The sequence below is a fragment of the Miscanthus floridulus genome, chromosome 18, assembly GCF_019320115.1.
Source record: "Miscanthus floridulus cultivar M001 chromosome 18, ASM1932011v1, whole genome shotgun sequence".
Lineage (NCBI taxonomy): Eukaryota > Viridiplantae > Streptophyta > Magnoliopsida > Poales > Poaceae > Miscanthus > Miscanthus floridulus.
The window spans coordinates 93,434,205-93,452,368 of NC_089597.1; positions in this window are offsets into that span (position 1 = coordinate 93,434,205).

Here is an 18,164-nt window from a genome sequence, read left to right on the forward strand (position 1 = left end):
GAAAAATGTCCAACTCAAGATCTGTGCAACCTATGTCCATGGGCTCTTCGTGGCTTTGCTTTGCCTCGACGCAAGCTTCGCGATGACTCCACGTGCCTCCTCCTGTTCCTGCCGAAACTCCAACCAGGTTTTGAGGCCCAAACCAGCAAACCCCTTGGAGAAGCGTATCCGCTATGCCTCCTCCACGATCTTGACACGTGTCACTGTCATCCCCGATCATCTGATCACCAAGTCCTCTTGCTCCTTCGCTTGACTTTGTCAACACGGTCTACTCCTCCTCATCTACCCTTGCTTGTTGTTAGAAAGCTGGCTTTCCAGCAGGTGGGACACGGAAAGCCTTCGCCTAGTCAAGTGCCTTGGGCGAAGGTGTGGAAGGTGGATGGTGGGCTCAAGCTCAATTAGGGTTTCATAAATGTATTCACCAACCAACCTTTCTACAGGATCTGTACCCCCTTTTATAGGGCCCTGTTTGCTACTGCAACTCTTTACAACTTTACCCTCCGACAGCTGTAGCAAATCCTCGGAATATTCCCATGCTAGTACAAGCTACTAAGGGTGGACTGGACATCTTTCTTCTCAACCACCTCTGTTTGTTGGGCCGCCGCCAAGGGCCCAACAGCGGCCTGGTACCCAGCGCCGCCGCCTACGTTGGTCCTCCTCCGATCTTCTAGACCTCTGCTTGGGGTGTCCTCCTCGGGCCTTCACCTGTGCCATGAGTGCCTTCACCCTCGGTCGTGCTCAGGCACCTTCGCCGCATCCTCCGGACCTTGCCCTAGAGCGCCTGGCCGAGCTAAGGTTCCTCCTTATTTTCCTACACGCTGCTCATGTAAAACTTGTTAATCATTAGTTCGCATTGTTATTGTGAACTTTAGCCTCCGCGGCTCGTAACCGTGTCCCAACAGTTTCCCCCTTTGAGGGCATGGTCTGATGCTGGCGGGCCTTGTCCTCAAAATTAGGTCCTCAGGGTTTGAGGGCTTCTGATAGCACAATAAGTGGGTGGGCGGATGTCCTTGAGGCTGTTTACAATGATATAGGAGGTTGCTTTTCTTGTTTTTTGTTTCCCTACTTTTGATATTATGTTTCTTATGATTGATTTGCTTTTAGGCTGCCTCTGCCACCATCTAAAACATGTTGATTATTTCAAGCTACTGCGGATGAACTTAGAGCAGCAATGCGTGGCATGTTTCATTTTTTCCTCTTGTTCTTCTTTTTTTGTTCTTCTGTTGTGCTATGGCTAACCTTCGTCCTGGCAGAGTCACTATCTTTCGGAGGTCATCGAAGCCCTGAAGAAGGAGCTAGAAATTCTTGAGGCCGAGAAGACCCGACTTGCAGAGGAGGTTGGGGGTCTCTGTGTTGCCCGTGGTGACTTGGAGATCCTTCAGAGGAAGGTTGATTCCCTGAACAAGGAGGTAGAGGGTGCGAAGGCTGCGGAGCAATTGGCTGTCGAACGCGCCTTAAAGGCCATTGAGACAGTTGATAACCTTCGCAAGACGGTGGACGCCGAGAGGGAGTCCGGTGTTGCCTTGAAGGCATAGGTGGACATGCTGACTAGGCGCCTGGAGGATGCCAAAACTGTAGGATTGGCTGCGGCTGAGCTTTATGTGGGTGCCCTTGAACAATTTAGGTGCTCCACATCTTCGTTGTCTTCTGATCCTTCAGCGTTCAGCATCTTTTCCTGGATGAAGGCCAACTTCCTCAAGCTTCCTGACTTCGTTGGCAGAGGTGTCAATTTTGGAGCGCTGGCTTCTGCCACCAATCTCTCCAAGATGCTGAGGCAAGATGGCTGTCTGCACATCAAAGGCGTGAAGGAGAAGGACCTTGAGGGCCCGACTGAGCTCGGAGTGACTTCACGCGATGTTAGAAGATCCATTCGTAACTTTATGAAGTCGTTCTGGGTGAAGTTTGGCTAGGCGGAGGCTTGTTCAATGGCGGAGGCTCGGCGCGCTGCGGTTTGTTATTTCTTCTCTCCCCCCCTTTTTTGTGGCTTGTTATTTTTTCCCTAGGTTGTGTGTCCTTTGTTTGTTGTGTTTATAGGCTTTGTGCTGTTTTACAAGAGTTGCAGAAGGTGGAGGCTGCGCATGGTACTGCTACAGAGGTGACGACTCTGAAGGCTCCCTCCGGTGCTGTTGAAGTCTAGAAGTCCAGGGAACCTACGCCTACCCCAGCTGATTCAGAGGTGTATTGTTTTAGGTTTTTTAGATGTTAGCTATAGAAGTTAAGATGGATGTGTTGGGGACAACAGTCTTCCATATATATTGTAGATTTTGCTGTCTTGTTGGCAACTTCGCCTGGTGGATGTTTAATCCTAAACTTGTCCTGCACAGGTTTCCTCTTCTGGGCCTGTGCAGGACGTGCTTCCTTTAATTTTGTATCAAGATGGTAGCGTGAGACTTTCCCAAGTCATTCTGTTTGTGACATGTGGGCCTTCGTGGTGAACGGTATAGATGATGCACGTGTTGAGTTCACTAGGTGGCTTGCTTGGCGAGGGTCTCGACCGCCGGCTTAGTGTTAGATTTATGTTGATTTATTTGACTGGCCTTTGCGCTCTTGTAGTTGTTGTTTGGAAGGCTTGATCCCTTTTGTGCTTTGCTCTGTTATTGCGTTATGGCTTTTGTATCACTGCGCTTCTAATGCGCTGTTGTTGTAATCATATCTACTTTTCTTCAAATAATTTTTTCTTGAAATGCTTAGCTGCACGCTTGTTTTATTGAAGATTCTGGTTGCAGTTGCTACCTAGGCCGAAGGGCTGTAGCAGATTGTGCTTATTTTCTTACTCTTGTCTCCGCTTCTCTCTTCTCTAGTTTGTGTTGAGGATGAGCTTGCGTGTCCGCGCGGAGAAGCTGAGGCGCTGGTCTTCGACCTTGTGTCTTGCGCGGAAGCTCCGTTACATACTTGATTTGTTGTAGCCCTCGCTTTTTGGTCTCGAGCTGTCGACAGGGAGGCTCTAGCGCATCACTATAGAAAAGCTGAGGTGCTCATATTTGATCTTGCAGTTGTTGCAAAGGCTTTGGTACAACTTGAGCCCTCATCGAAGGTGTTGGTCTTCAATCTTGATGCTTCTCCAGAGGCCATAGTGCAATTTGAGCAGGCAACGGAGGTTGATGAAGCATTTCTTGAGCGTTGTCGTTGCTTGCGTCTGGATTGTTTTGTACTTGCCTTCGGCCACGCTAGAGCAACTACACTCCCGTTGAACATGGTTGATGCCGGGTTGTGCTAGATGGTGTCTTTGGTTGTGGGGGGATGTTACAAGTCTTCGTGCGATACCCTCCCACAACCTCTGACACTGACTGCTTGCTACCAGACTGTGGTCATACAACACCCAGTGGAGGTTGTACGACACCATGTGGAAGATGCGTACAACCTCAACGTGGCCTTCGCCGGGCTACGCGCACTGCTATATTTACGAGTCTTCGCATGGTATCTTTTGTTCTCTTGTTTTTAAGGAAATTCTGGCTTCCATGGTTCTCTCGCTTTGCTCTATAGTGTAGTGGCTCTTGGTTGGCTTGACTTCCCCCCTAGCGCTCTTCTGGAGTTAGTGCTAGGAGAGGGCGCTGGGTTTTATAGTCTACTACTTATATGATTTAATAAATCTTGGTGGTTGGCCAAGGTTTATTACTTAGATACATTTTGAAGTTGTAATAGGACTGACAGATTTCTTTGTACCTGGCATATCTTTGGCTCTTTATTCCTATTGTTCTTTAGTCATTAATTCCTAGTATTCTCCTGGTGCCTGATAAAGATAGGTCTTCGCCAGGTACTTTCTTGCTCGATGCCTACAACGAAGGTAGGTCTTTGTCGGGTTTTTTTGGCCTTTTGGCCGTTTTGATGAATCCTTGATGCCTGATTGTGGACAAGGCTTTGTCAAGGTTGCGGGCTAATTTAGCCGCAGAGGTCGTTCCACGCTTTAGAGCTTTTGACTAAGGCAGTGGAAGGTCCTCTTTGTCGTGATGTCATTGTCGAATGTTGTGGCTCCATTGCTAGCCACTTTTGACCTTCGCTTTTCATAGTATTCTTGGGAGAATTCCTCTTTATATCTTAGAGGGTTTCACATAGGTCCTGCCTCGTCAAAAACCTCATCTCCGCTACGAGCCCCCTTTGCGAGGAAAAGAGTACAGGCCCTTTTGCATGAAATGTAAAGAGAAAATGTGAAAACTGAGAGAGGTGAGGTGACCTTCGCTTATAGTTCCGCGGAGGCCACCCCTTTACAATTATATGTAGAATCTGTGCAAACTGTCGATGTTCTAGGTATGAGTGGTTGTTTTACCTTCGCCGTCTGTCAAGAAGAATGACCCTGGTCTTCCGGCGGCCTTCGCCGTGTATGGGCCTTCCCATTTTGGTTGGAGTTTTCCTACATTAGCCGCATTGTACTTCCTTCTTAGGACTTGTTCCGTCTCGTATGAGCTTTCTGACCACCTGGCTGTCTCTCCATCTCCTCATTTGCTCTTGGTATTTGGTGATGTTTTCTACTGCTTCTAGTCTTGTGCCTTCAATCATTTCTTTGCAGTGTTCTTCGTCTATTGCCAAGACCTGTTTCATTACTCGAAGGCTCTGATGCTTGATCTCCTCGGGTAGCATTGCTTCTTTACCGTACAGGAGCTTGAATGGTGTAAAGCCCATCTTCCTTGATGTTGTGGTGTTATGAGACCACACCACCTTTGGTAGTTCCTCTACCCACTTACCTTTGCGAAGGTTAAATAGGGTTTTCGAGATTGCTCAGAATATCACTCTGTTAGCTCTTTCTACTGCTCCATTTGACTCTGGATGATAGACTGATGCGAAGGCTATTTTTGTGCCTGTGCTTTTGCAGAATTCTTTGAATTTGTCCGAGTCAAACTATTTCCCATTGTCCACTGTTAAAGTTCTTGGTACCCTGAACCTGCAGATTATGTTTTGCCAAAAGAACTTCTTTACTGTTTCTAAAGATATTGTTGCTAGTGGCTTGGCTTCAATCCATCTTGTGAAGTACTCGATTGCTACTACTACGAATTTGTTCGCCCCTACGAAGGTGGCAGAGGTCCGACATGATCCATGCCCCATCTTTGTAATGGCCAAGTGGATGGGATGAGTTGTACTGTAGCCGAAGGTTTTGATTGGTGTGGGGATGTGCTCTGGCATGTTTCACATGTCTTGATGATTTGCTCCACATCTTTGATATGCGTGGGCCAATAGAATCCCTGTCTGATTGCCTTCACGGACAATGCCCTTGGGCCGATGTGAGAACCGCAAGTCCCTGATTGGATTTCTTGGAGGAGCTCTCTACCTTCTCCTTGAACTATACACTTAAGCAATGGCTGAACTACCCCTTTTTTGTACAAGGTGCCATCTGTTAGTGTGTAACTTCTTGCTCTGACCGCTATTCTGGCTGTGCTTGCTTCATCTTCTGAGTGATGAATGTTGTTCAGGTAATCTATAATCAAATGTGTCCAGTCTTCGAAAATGGTGATTAGGATTGTTTTGAATGCCTTCGTAGTTGCTTGGGTTGCTGGTGCTTGCAATATTTGGTAGAAAGTTCCCTCTGGAATGGGCGTGTTATTTGTTGCTGCCTTCGCTAGTTCATCTGCTTCTATGTTTTCTACTCTTGGTATATACTCAGGGTGAATCCCTGGAACCTCCTCTCAAGTGCCCTTACTGTGGCCAAATATTTGGTCAGCTCCGGTTCTCTTGCGACATATTCCTTTTCAACTTGTCCTACTATGACTTGGGAGTCTGTTTTTGTTAATACCGTCTTTGCGCCGAGTGCCTTTGCCTTGTTGAGGCCCAGTATGAGGCCTTCATATTCTGCTATGTTATTAGTTGCTTTGAATTCTAGTCTTGCTGCATACTTTATGCGAAGGCCTGATGGTGCTATCAAAATGGTGGAGGCCCCAGCTCCCAAGTGTCCCCATGCTCCATCTGTGTAGAGTGTCCAGACTTGGGGTTGAGGTTGCAGGGTTTGATGTGCCGAAGGTGTCCAGTCTGCTGCTAATGCTTGCGATTTGACTGTTGTTCTTGACACATAGTTTAGCTCAAACTAGGATAATTCTGTTGCCCACTTTCCTATTCTTCCAGAGGCTTCTTTATTATTGAAAATGTCTCCGAGCGGTTGTGAAGAAGGCACTATGATCTCATGTGCTAGGAAGTAGTGCTTCAACTTTCTTGATGAGATGAGGACATCATATGCAATTTTTTTGATTTCCACGTAGTTTAGCTTTGCTCTTGATAAGGCTTCTAAGATGTAGTAGATAGGCTGTTGAATGACCTTCGACCCTTCTTCTTTCTCCTAAACAAGTACCCCACTAACAACATGGTCAGAGGCTGCCACATATAATAGTAGTGGGGCCTCCAGATCTAGTATTATTACCAAGAGTTTGCTGGTCATGTAGTTTATTAGTTGCTGGAAGGCCTCCGACTGCTCTGGTCCCCACTCCACCTTGTCTCCGCCTCTCAGAGCTTTGAAGTATGGGAGGCTGCGCTCTGCTGATTTTGAGATGAATCTGTTCAATGCTGCTATTCTTCCAATGAGTTTTTGCACTTCCTTTTTGGTTGATGGCTCCACCATTGAGATTATAGCCTCCGTCTTCTCTAGGTTAGCCTGAATACCTTTGGGTCCTATGATGTACCCAAGCATCTTTCCTTAGTTGACACCAAAAACACACTTGCTTGGGTTTAGCTTTAGGCCTGCTTCCCTGAGGTTGGCGAAGGTTTCCTTTAGATCCGCTATATGATCTTTCTCATTCTTGCTCATTACCACAATGTCATCAACATAAGTTATGATGTTTTTCTATAGTTGTGGGCCAAGGACTGCCTTCGTCATTCTAGCGAAGGTTGATCCTGCATTCTTTAGTCCTTCGGGCATTCTGGTGTAACAATAAGTTCCGAAGGGAGTAGTGAAACTTGTCTTCTCCTCATCTTCTTTGTTGAGCCAGATTTGGTGATATCCTAAAAAGCAGTCTTGGAGGGAAAAGTGCTTGCATCCTGCCACCTTATCAACGAAGACATCTATCTTGGTAGCGGAAACAGGTCTTTCTTGCATGCTTTATTCAGATCTATGAAATCTATGCACATCCTCATCTTTCCATTTTTCTTTGGTACCAATACTACATTTGCTAGCCATTCTGAGTACTTGACTTCTCTAATGACGTTTGTGTCTAACAGTCTTTATACTTTAGCCTTTGCTGCTAAGATTCTGTCCTCCAACATTTTTCTTTGTCACTGCTTTCTAGGCTTCATTTTTGGGTTGATGTCAATATAGTGTTGGATGATATCTCTGCTGACTCCTTTCAGGTCGGTGACTGACCATGCGAAGACATCTTTGTTCTTGGCTAAAGTTTCTATGAGTTTTGCTGCTGCTTCTTTCGAGAGGTTGCCTCCAATGGTGACTTTTCTATCTGGCACTACATTGTCCAACGGGACCGACTTTGTTTCTTCTTGATCTTTTAGGTCTATCTTTCCCTTCGGCATGTCCGAAGGTTCTAGTGAGTTGCTCTTGGTCTCCTCGACAGAGTTGATGTTGCGCTATGATTTGTAGATGGCTCTTTCTATGTTTCTTGCTTCCTTCTGACTGTCATGGACTGTGATGGTCCCATGTAAGGCTAGCATTTTCATACACAGAAAGCCCATATGGATGGCTATATTGAACTTGTTTGTAAATCCTCTACCAAAGATGGCATTATAGGGGTAGTAGAGATCTACTACATCGAAGGTCACGTACTTTGTTCTTCCATTTTTCTGGTCTCCAAAGGAAGCTGGTAGGGATATTTTTCCCAGTGCATCTATTTTTTTTCCTCCGAAGCCAATTAGTGGTGAGTCTGAAGGCTACAACTGACTCCTGCTTAACTTCATCTAGTTGAAGACATTGACAAAGATAATATCTACAGAGCTTCTAGAGTCGATGAGAACCCTATTGATTTCCCATCCAACAATGTTGGCCTTGATTACCATGGCGTCGATGTGAAGGTAGCTTTCCAATTGTAGGTCTTGTTCTGAGAAAGTGATTGGCGTCTTCGACCAATCTGTGTAGCGCACTGGGCCTTGGACTGCTATGTTGTTGATCAACCTGAGGTGATCTTTCTTCTGCTTCTTTGTCTGGAATTCCATCGAGGAGCCTCCGGCTATAGGTAGTATCATGCCGATGGTAGGCAAGGGTGTGTTGGGGTTAAGTTGGTTTTCTGGGTTTGATTTGTTTTTGGGTGTGGCTAGCTGTGGAGTTGGAGGGGGCTGAGGCAATGCCTCTAGCTGCCTGCTATGTACTTGAGATGGCTGGTTGGTCTCAATGAATGTTATATTTAGAGGCCTCAGGTTTATATAGGTGAGGCTGGCTTCTGCTCGTTGGTCGCTAGTTAGCCCTTGCTGCTGAGTGCTTGGTCGCTATGTAAGTAGGAAATTTGGATAATAGGCGGCAGCTAGGGTGGATTGGTGAATTTGGGTGGAGTTTAGGCTTGGGTATATAGGGCAGTATTGCTGCTGAGGAGATGCAGCGAAGGTATGGTTTACCTCTCTTGCAGGTTGTTGTGGTGGAGGCTACGTGTTTGCTCTATTTTTATCCTTTCTTGGGTCTCCTTAGCATCTGGACAATCCCTGGTGATGTGCCCCTTGTTCTCTTCGTGAAAGAAACAGTACTGCCTTCACTGCTTTTGATTTTGGTTTCTATTCCAGTTCTTGCCTTAGCCATTTTCCTTGCCTTCGAATTGTTTCTGAGATGCGTTGTTTGGATTTGCCTTCGGCGCTTGCTGCCCTTGCTGGCTGCTTCCCTGTTGTTGTATATTAAAGACTTGCTGGCCTTGCCCCTGCTGTGGCTGCGGTTGGCCTTGGCTTCTATTGCCTCTCTAGGCATTCCTGCAATTTCCTTGGAATTGCTTGCTCTGGTTTTATTCTTCTAGCCTTCTACGGAGGTCATTGTCAGATCTATAATACTTCCCAAATTTGTTGTATAAGTCTTCGATGGTCCTTGGCTTTTCTCTGGCTAGATGAGCTGTGAAGGGTTCTATGCGGACACCCTTAATTGCTGCTTCGATAGCAACGTCTTCCGTGACATTGGGTGCTTTTGCTTTCATTTGCACGAATTTATGGAAGTAGTCTTTTAATGCTTCTCCTTGGTTCTGCATTCACTAAAACAGATCCATGGAAGTCAAAGATTCACTGGTGAATCCCTTGAAATTTTCTTGGATCTTGTCACAAAGGTCTTCCCATGAATACACAGAGCTTGGCTTCAACATTGAATACCAGGCCAGCATGTCGCCTTCGTCTGCAATAACGAAAGATTTGGCCAGCATAGCTTCGTTTCCACTACCGAAGCCCACTGCTGCCTCAAAACTCATAATGAATTGGCGTGGGTCTAATCTTTCATTAAATTTGGGTAGGGTGATGGGTTTGTAGGAAGGAGGCTAGGTTGAGTTCTGGATGCCCTCGGATAGTGGTCATTTGAAATCAATGGTTTTGTGGATTTGTGGCAAGGTGTAGGGCATGCTGAAAGTTGGTTGAACTGTTGTACCTGACGGTGGATTGGGTTGGCTTTGACTTGTTGAGTTTAGTCGGTTGGATGTGTTGAAAAGATATTGCGGAGGCTGTATACTTTGTATCTCGGCCTGTAGGATGGCTAGCTGTTGCCTGATTTCCGCTGCCTGAACTGATGTTTGGGCTGCCCATTGGTTTGCGGTGAAGGCTGCTGTGACCCTATCCCTTTCGTGCTGCATGTTCTATAGCTGAACCTGTAGCTACTGAAGCTCTTGCTTTGGTGTGGGGTCTGGGGATTGCTGGTCTTTGGGTGCCGGAGGATGGTCTTCGACGGCCGACTCTTCTGTGACTTGGTCTTCTAGGGCGGTAGCATAGGTGCTGCGAGCGTTACGCCTGGGTCTTCCCCTTGGTGCGGGATCCGCTAGTGCCCTTGTAGAGGCTGCTCTTTTTCTTGCCATTGTGGGTTTTGCTTGGCCAAGACATGGTGGGCGCCAATGTTGGAAAGCCAAGTTTCCAGCAGGTGGGACACGGAAAGCCTTCGCCTAGTCGAGTGCCCTGGGTGAAGATGTGGAAGCTAGATGGTGGGCTTAGGCTCAATTAGGGTTTCATAAATGTATTCACCGACCAACCTTTCTACAGGATCTGCACCCCCTTTTATAAGGCACTGTTTGTTACTACAACTCTTTACAACTTTACCCTCCGACAGCTGTACCACATCCTCGGAATATTCCCATGCTAGTACAAGCTACTAAGGGTAGATTGGACATGTTTCTTCTCAGTCACCTCTGTTTGTTGGGCCACCGCCAAGGGCCCATTAGCGGCTCGGTACCCAGCGCCACCACCTACGCTGGTCCTCCTTCGGTCTTCTAGACCTCCGCTTGGGGCGTCTTCCTCGAGGCCTTCGTCCGTGCTGCGAGAGCCTTCGCCCTCGGTCGTGCTCAGGCACCTTCACCGCATCCTCCAGATCTTCGTCCTGAGCGCCCGGCCGAGCGAAGGTTCCTCCTTATTTTCCTGTACATTACTCATGTAAAACTTGTTGATCGTTAGTTCGCATTGTTATTGTGAACTTTAGCCTCCGCGGCTCCTAACCATGTCCCAACACTTATTGATGATGTTCCCAAGTGTCAACCACCCATGGTTAGCCTTCCGGCCATCTTGGTCCATCGGTTCAAGCCTTACGTTCGTCCTTCACCGCTCCTAGTCCATCGGCACGACACATCTCTGCTTGACCTTCTTCATGTCCGTTGACCGTCTCTGTGCTCCACACCTGCACACCAACACAACCAAGAGACATGTTGCACACACACTCACACACGCCATGGTTAGTCTCCAAACTCAACCAAAGCCGATCAACTTCTGACAATCACTCATCACAACTTGACACACATGGGCACATATCAACCGTGTGTTCGCACTATCCATCTCATCTAGTCCAATTCCTCCAACAAAACAAAAAAATGGGATGGTCCCATCCTTTCCAACCAGACACGAGCTGGGTTGGGCCCATCTTAAGAATCAAGAACAGATTCATTCGATCCCACATCGTCTCCAAACCAAACACATAGTAAGAGGAACTAAATACACATGAGGATCCATAGTTCCAATACTCATTGATAAAACTATAGGCAGAGGAGATGGGCTACATCAGCGCCCAGTCCAACCTCCCTGGCCTATAGGGGCAAACCTCGCTGCCTCGTCCACCAAACCCTCGTTGGTGGACTCTCCCACTCAGGTGACCCCCCCAGACCCCTCTCCTCCTCTTAGGTAAGCCCCCCTCCCCCTCCCCCCCTCTACCCCATGGCACAACCCTTCTTCCTTGGCGATTCGATTCAAACTGCGTTGCTTGGTCGGCTCCTCCTCCTTAGAGGATCTCCCGAACAAGGCCCCATCCCTATCCCATGATTTCATCCTCGGGGCCTCCAAGTTCGTTGTCTCTCCTCCATCGTTGCCCCCCGCTGCCTAGCATCATCGACGTTCGCGCATCTGCAGTGCATGTAGTCCATCGTCGTCAGGCCTCCACCGGCCCGAGCAGTTGATGCTGGCGCAAGCAAGTGTCGGCATCATTGCACCCAAGTTCGGCCACGCCCCCGCCCCTAGCTCGTGATGGGCTCCTGCAGCGCCGTGGGGATGACAGGGCGCCTCTTGTCCACAATCTGGGTGGACGCATCCTTGTGGTCCACCAGTGCCTAGGGCCCCGCATTGCTAGCAATCATCGTGTCATGTCGCATGACGCCGATGGTTGGCAACACATTTTATCGCGGCAATCCTGAAGTCCTCCAAACACCGGGCATAGCCACTGCCTAGTCACCAGAGCGTCGACTGGTCCCTGTCTGGTCGCCGGGTTTCTCGCCCAGGGCGCCCAATTCTGCTAAAGCTTGTGGTGCTTTGCTTCAATTGTTTTGCTGCCAATCACATGGCCGCTTCATGTTGTAACCCTTCTCATTTTTTGTTATACTATTGACACTCAACTAATCCCATATTCAGGAATCTATTTTCTAACTGGCTTTCGTGCTTTGGTGAGTCGTCCGAGATCCTTTCGATTTTATAGGATTCTATGTCTAATTATTCAAAAAATTGGATTGGTTGATATATGAGTTGATTTCCTGTTACGATGGATGGAAGAAAGAATAGATAGTCCAATAACTCCAGCAGCCGCAATACACACTTATTCGTATTCGTAACCGTGATAATCTACATGCGGCCGTATTTGTATCTATTTGGTATCCGTGTCTGATTCTCGATCCAAAGGAAAATATATGGCAATTCTATTCACATATCCGATCCATTTACGTCCCCAGGGACAGTTATCCTTGGGGTGCGAGAAATAAACATTTTACGTCCCCATACGTACGGTTATCATTGGGGTGAGAAACATTGTAAAACGCACACTCTCTCTCGTGTATAGAACAACGAGAAAGTCTTGGCCACAACATGACGAACAAGCAGGCAAATTTTTTACTCAGTGTGATCGATAATACAAAATGGAGAAATAATATACGACTCAAACAACAGGCGTGCGTGCTCCATCGTTGGTTTCCATGGAGAGGCAGAAGAACATCGTGGCTGCCACCATGGAGAACAACTGCGCACCAACAAAGGGAAGATCATATCCAGAAATTGCACGCACGAGCCACACGGCCCTGGCTTCTCTTTCGGTGCATAGTCAGCGAACCCACTGTACAGCGTATAGGGTGTGGGATCCACAAGATGGCCATCCTGGAAATGAAAAAGGAAAAGGCGGGAGGTTCACGTAAGCATTATACTAATGGCAAGTACTATATACGAGCTATTTGCATGTGCGTAATGTACCTGTGAAGAAGCATTGGCCGCAGCATTAGACTGCGGTGCCCTGAACGCTGGCTTTCGAAACTGCCGACGGGGACGGGTCAGCGGAGAATTACTAGAGCGATCTTTGCTGCGACCTAGAGCCTTCTCTGAATTCCTGGTGTTACGAGTCTCCTTTGCTGAGCGGCCCATCCTTACATGGCAAATCAAATAAAGAAAACGGTGTGTAACAACAAGAGAAATAAGCATACATACTGAACAAATTTCGTTGTTGCAGCATACCGTAATTCAAATAGAAAGCTAGTATGATCAGCCCTCATCTCGTTGGGATAGACTAGTACCTGGCAGGCTTTACTATGTAGAAAAATCACATCACAGATGAGTCTTTAGAGACGTCACAGACGCGCTTCGGCGCGTCTCTAATAACGCGCATGTGTAATAAGTTTATAGTATGACACGCGTTACCAACAAGTGTCTGTAATACAGGAACACACGTCTGTGATTGGTTATAAGACAGACTGGTATAGTCAACACGCGTCTGTGATGGCCCTTCTCACAGACGCACTTAGCCAACACGCGTCTGTTATGGCCCTTAGCACAGACACGCATAACTAATACGCGTCTGTGATAAGGATTTACTAAAACAAAAAAAGAAAAATCCCTAGTGCCACGGTCTTAGATATACCATGCATGACACATCAAACTATATACATAGGAGTCAATTGCTAATCAGCAATTTCATATACATGAAGTAAGATCTGACTAAAGTATTTTACATTAGCTCATAGCTGACAGGGAATCAGTGTACAGTATGCATTTAAATAAACAAGAAACACAACCAAAACAAGCTCCACTAAAGATCTTACTAAAGTACCAAAAGGAAGTTCCACTAAAGTAGTTGGCTTAGCTCTTAACCCATATCGGTTGCATTGCTCATTCAAAGATTTCACAAGCTCCTCAAGGTCTTACGGTATCTTATTAGCCCGCTCCTATAAACAGAGGACAAAGGAGATCAAGATAGTGAATATGTAACTCTTAAAGGGCAATTTTGCCATTGATAAGACAAATATAATTCCCAGCAAATAGAAAACATGGATCCAACAATATGAGAAACAATAAGTCAACTCAATGTGATGCTAGGAAAGAGAAAAATGTTAGGAAAGAAGCCACCAGCAGCTTACACACAAGTAAGGCTAAAGGAAAAGTGGTGGCTTCTTCTACCTAACAGTGTCTTGGTGATCCCCAATCTAGCATCATGTTGCAATGCTTTTTTCAGACCAATGCATTAAAAAGGACAATTTATGTGATATAATCTCCTTGGGAGTGCAGTTAACTTTGCAAGATATAGTCGAGAATAGTAAGCATCATGGAACATTTCTGTACTTTCATCTTAACTGTATAGCTGTATTTTCCAGAAATTTCAATTTAGTTTCCCCTTTGAACAAATCAAGTATAGCTGTATTTTCCAAATCTCAACACTACATAAGGATACTTACACTCGGCATTAGAAAGCAGTTTTACATGCATCAAGAGTTCTCCATTAATTCTAGTGCGTTTGACATAACTCTCCAATTAGTGCTTCAGTAATGTGTTTGACATAAAAATTTTACATGTAAGGATTCGTGCTCTTTGTCCTCCATATCACCTAATTTTATTCTATTGTGGCTACAACTATTTATAGTCATGAACCAAATATTCTGTTCTCAGGAACCAAACATTCAGTAGTCCGGAACCAAGCATTCTGTTATGCTAAAACTGTAATTAGTTAAAAGACTGACAAGAAAGAGTGATATCTTACCATGGCAATGAATTATGTTGCCTGTCAGGTGGAGTTCCTGTAGAACCTTTGGCATAGTGTTCCTCAGGTAGGCCAACTGCGTTTTAAATGTTCTACTGCAAAAGGGAGTGCATTTGCTGGTCAAATCAGGGCACTCAATAATTTTAGAAGTAATACATTTGCTGGTCAAATAGGTAGCTAGCAATTTAGAGCTAGAACAATCTGAACAGATGCGCGTTGTCCATCCGGCGTCTGTAGGGGACTGGTTTATACTTTACTATGGTAGCTCTGCAATGTGATGGAGGAAGAACACATGTTTCAGGTTTGGTTCCAGGAGGCACACCGGCTCCACCTAAAAAAGAAGTCATCATCAGAAAAAAAAATCAGAAGGCCTAAATACCCAAAAATTGGAGTCATGAGATAAAAACTGCATCTACATACTGCAGGTTTCACATGTTACAGATGTTTCAAAGAAATATGCAAGGGCCAAAATTGACAAAATTCCAAATTCTTTAAACAGGATCAAAGAAATGCATGGTCAGGTACCACACTAGCTCACTTGATGTTGCACAAGTATCTGAATGTCATAATACAAAAAACTGCAGTCTAAAAACCATTTATCTGTAAGGCCCTACGAGTACCAGTCCCCCAACACTATAATATTATGAGAAGTTTGTGCATCCCAGAATCTAAACTGCAAGAAAATAGAGGCCAAAGTCTGCACATTACCGTTGCTATAATTGAAGCATAATCTAAAATAGAGGCCATAGTAGTGGGCTTTCAGTAAGTAACATATCTTCATTTACAGGGTTAGCTCAGTAGTGCTCAGCAGAACCCAGATATAAAACACGCCTAGGAGTATTATGTCAGAATACACAAGTGGTTGACATGTTATATTCGACAAATTATAAGCAGAAGGCAAGGCTTTGTTAGACATAATTTGCTGCTCCCCCATTTCTCCTTGCTCAGAGACTGGTCGGCTCGGCCGACCACTCCCTGTTGGGAGTTGGGGACTGATCGGCTCTGCCCACCAGTTTCTGTAACTGTAGCATAGTATAGTAGTTGGTAGCTATTACATCAGCTATGTCTTGGTAGTGGGCTGAGGTAAGTTTTGTATTGCTAGGAGTAGTTGGTGTACTCTGTACCTTAGGAGTAGGTAGTTGGTATACCCTATACCTTAGGAGTAGGCAGTTGGTGTACTCTTGTACTCAGGAATAGGTAGTTGGCCAACAACTATGTACCTGGTAGAGGTACAACTAGAGTTGTATATATTCCATCCAAAGGGCAATGGAATACTCAGTTCAGTTGCCACACTCAGACTGCAGAGCTTTGGTTCAGAGCTATAGCGGAGAGCTCCGGCCAATGCTGGTGCTTGTGCAATGTGTGCATGAGAGTTGTTCTCAATATCTTTTTCTACCTCTAGCCATAGTGAGTGAGTGTGTCGGTCGGTAAGGTAGCTACTTACTGGCGCTGGGCAGCCGAGGGACTAACAAGACCATCCAAGCTGTGAAAAACATACCTTTTCAGTGGTTGACATGTTCAGTATAATGATCAATTTTTATGTCAAAGATATCATGCAGCAAATCATTGTCCCGCGTAGACAAAGAGAAACTTGAAAACTATTATTATTCTCAAGAAAAAGTGACTTGTTAAGTGAATGTAGGTTGTGGACAATTGAAAGAAAAAGTACCAGAGAGACGAGATCACTTTCAGTATACTATAAGCAACAAATAGAACTATTGAAAGTTCTCCACTCCTTCTACTTTTGATGCATTTACTCTAGGGAACATTGATGTCATGGTCGATGGATATTGGTTCATCAATCTTAAATAAATATGGCAAGGACTCCATTCAATTCTAATGCATGTATCTGACTGAGAATGTGACACAAGCAACTACAGCCTACAGGTTTACATTACACTGAACCCATGAAATCTGTAAATTCTACTTGAATTCACAAGCATACTTAAATAAATTCATAGAATTGAACATAACTACCATACCAATATTTTTTTATAAGGTGTCAACATACCAACTAACTACTGACTAGCTTGTTTCAGAACCACAATTTTAAGTTTTCTCTGGCACATATAACTACAGATTGAATTCATGCAAAAGACCAAATCGAAAAAATGTTACATATAACTATGAAGATAGGATGCAACGGCTCTGACAAAAAATAGAGTAATTAATCCATGTCAAGCACTCATCAGCATAATACTCCAGTTCCTGAAGAGTCAAATGCACCAAATCCCTTACTCCAGTCCCTAGTCCCTAACCCCAGTCCCACCAATCCCTTAATCAACTGAAGAGAGTAGATCTGAGAGGGTAAAAGAGAGAGCGCACCTCCCGATGGCAGCAGCACGACTGCACGAGTGCCGGAGAGACCCGGCGGTGGCGGCACAGGCGTCCAGAAGCCCTTGGGGGTAGGGGCGGCGGCGACAGGGAGGACCATAGGGGCGGCCGGGTGGCACGGGTTCGGGGAGCTAGGTCCATGGGGACGCCAGCGCGGACGTCGGGGAGGCATCGGATCCGCCGCGCCGCGGCCGCTGACTCCGAAGTCGTCCTCAGGGTTCCTGGCGGTGTAGGGCGGCAACATCTAGATCTGAGAGAGAGGAAAGGAGAGAAGGGGGTGGAGGCATAGCAGTAGAGGATGGGGCGGTGGCTGCGCCGACGGAGGAGAGGCCGGTGGCCGCGCCGACGAGGAACCCTAGCTAATCCCAAGGAAGACAGAGAGAGAGGAAGACAGAGAGCGAGAGGAGGCATGGAGGAGATGAGAGGAGGGGGGCAGACGCGAAATGCAGACACGAGGGGGCGCGGACGCGAAGTGAGGAGGGTGCTGGAGTCTGCCGGATTGAATGTTTTTTCGAGTCCATGAACCACGCTCTCGTCTTACAGACGCGTTTTTGTGCCGCCGACTTTACTACAGACTCGCTTTCCCAACAAACGTCTGTGAACTCGTATCACAGACGCGCGTTCGTTCGGGGCTCTGTAGATGACATTGGTGGATATTACAGTTTTTTACATAGTGCTTCAAACAAGGTCGCCTTGCTAGTCCGGCAACAATTTTCTTCTCGCCGGATTTCCCTCGGCTGTAATTGGATGATCGAGCAGATTGTCTTCTTTCCTCCCTGGACTACTTGCGGTGCTAATCAGCCTGCAGCAGTACATTATATTAGTTTTATATATATGTGGGTTATTGTCGTTTCTGATACGGTTTCTAGATGGAGTCAGAAACCACAGCCATATAAGTTGCACTAGCAATGGACTTTTGTTCATGTCAAACTCTGCTACAAAATAATATTTCCCCGAGTCAAGCCTCTGCTGCTTGACGCATAGACTCGACTCGGCGGGTGGCATCTGTTTGATGATTATTTTTATCAAAAAATAAAGATAATAATGATATATGTCATTTATTTTGAAGCGGTACGCAAGGCACATGTTTATAAAGTTGCTAATTATGGAAAAGCCTATGACACGTGAGCCATGCATCTTCAGCGTACAACTTAATATTTACCAATATATAATGAAGTTCCGTCGGAGAGCCAATGGAATTTAATAAATATAATAATTTACCAGAAGCATTAAAAAATGTATCTTTGGAACTCAAGATAATATTAATTAACTAAAATTATGTAAATGATTTTATAGGTTCAAGAAAACGGTCCAC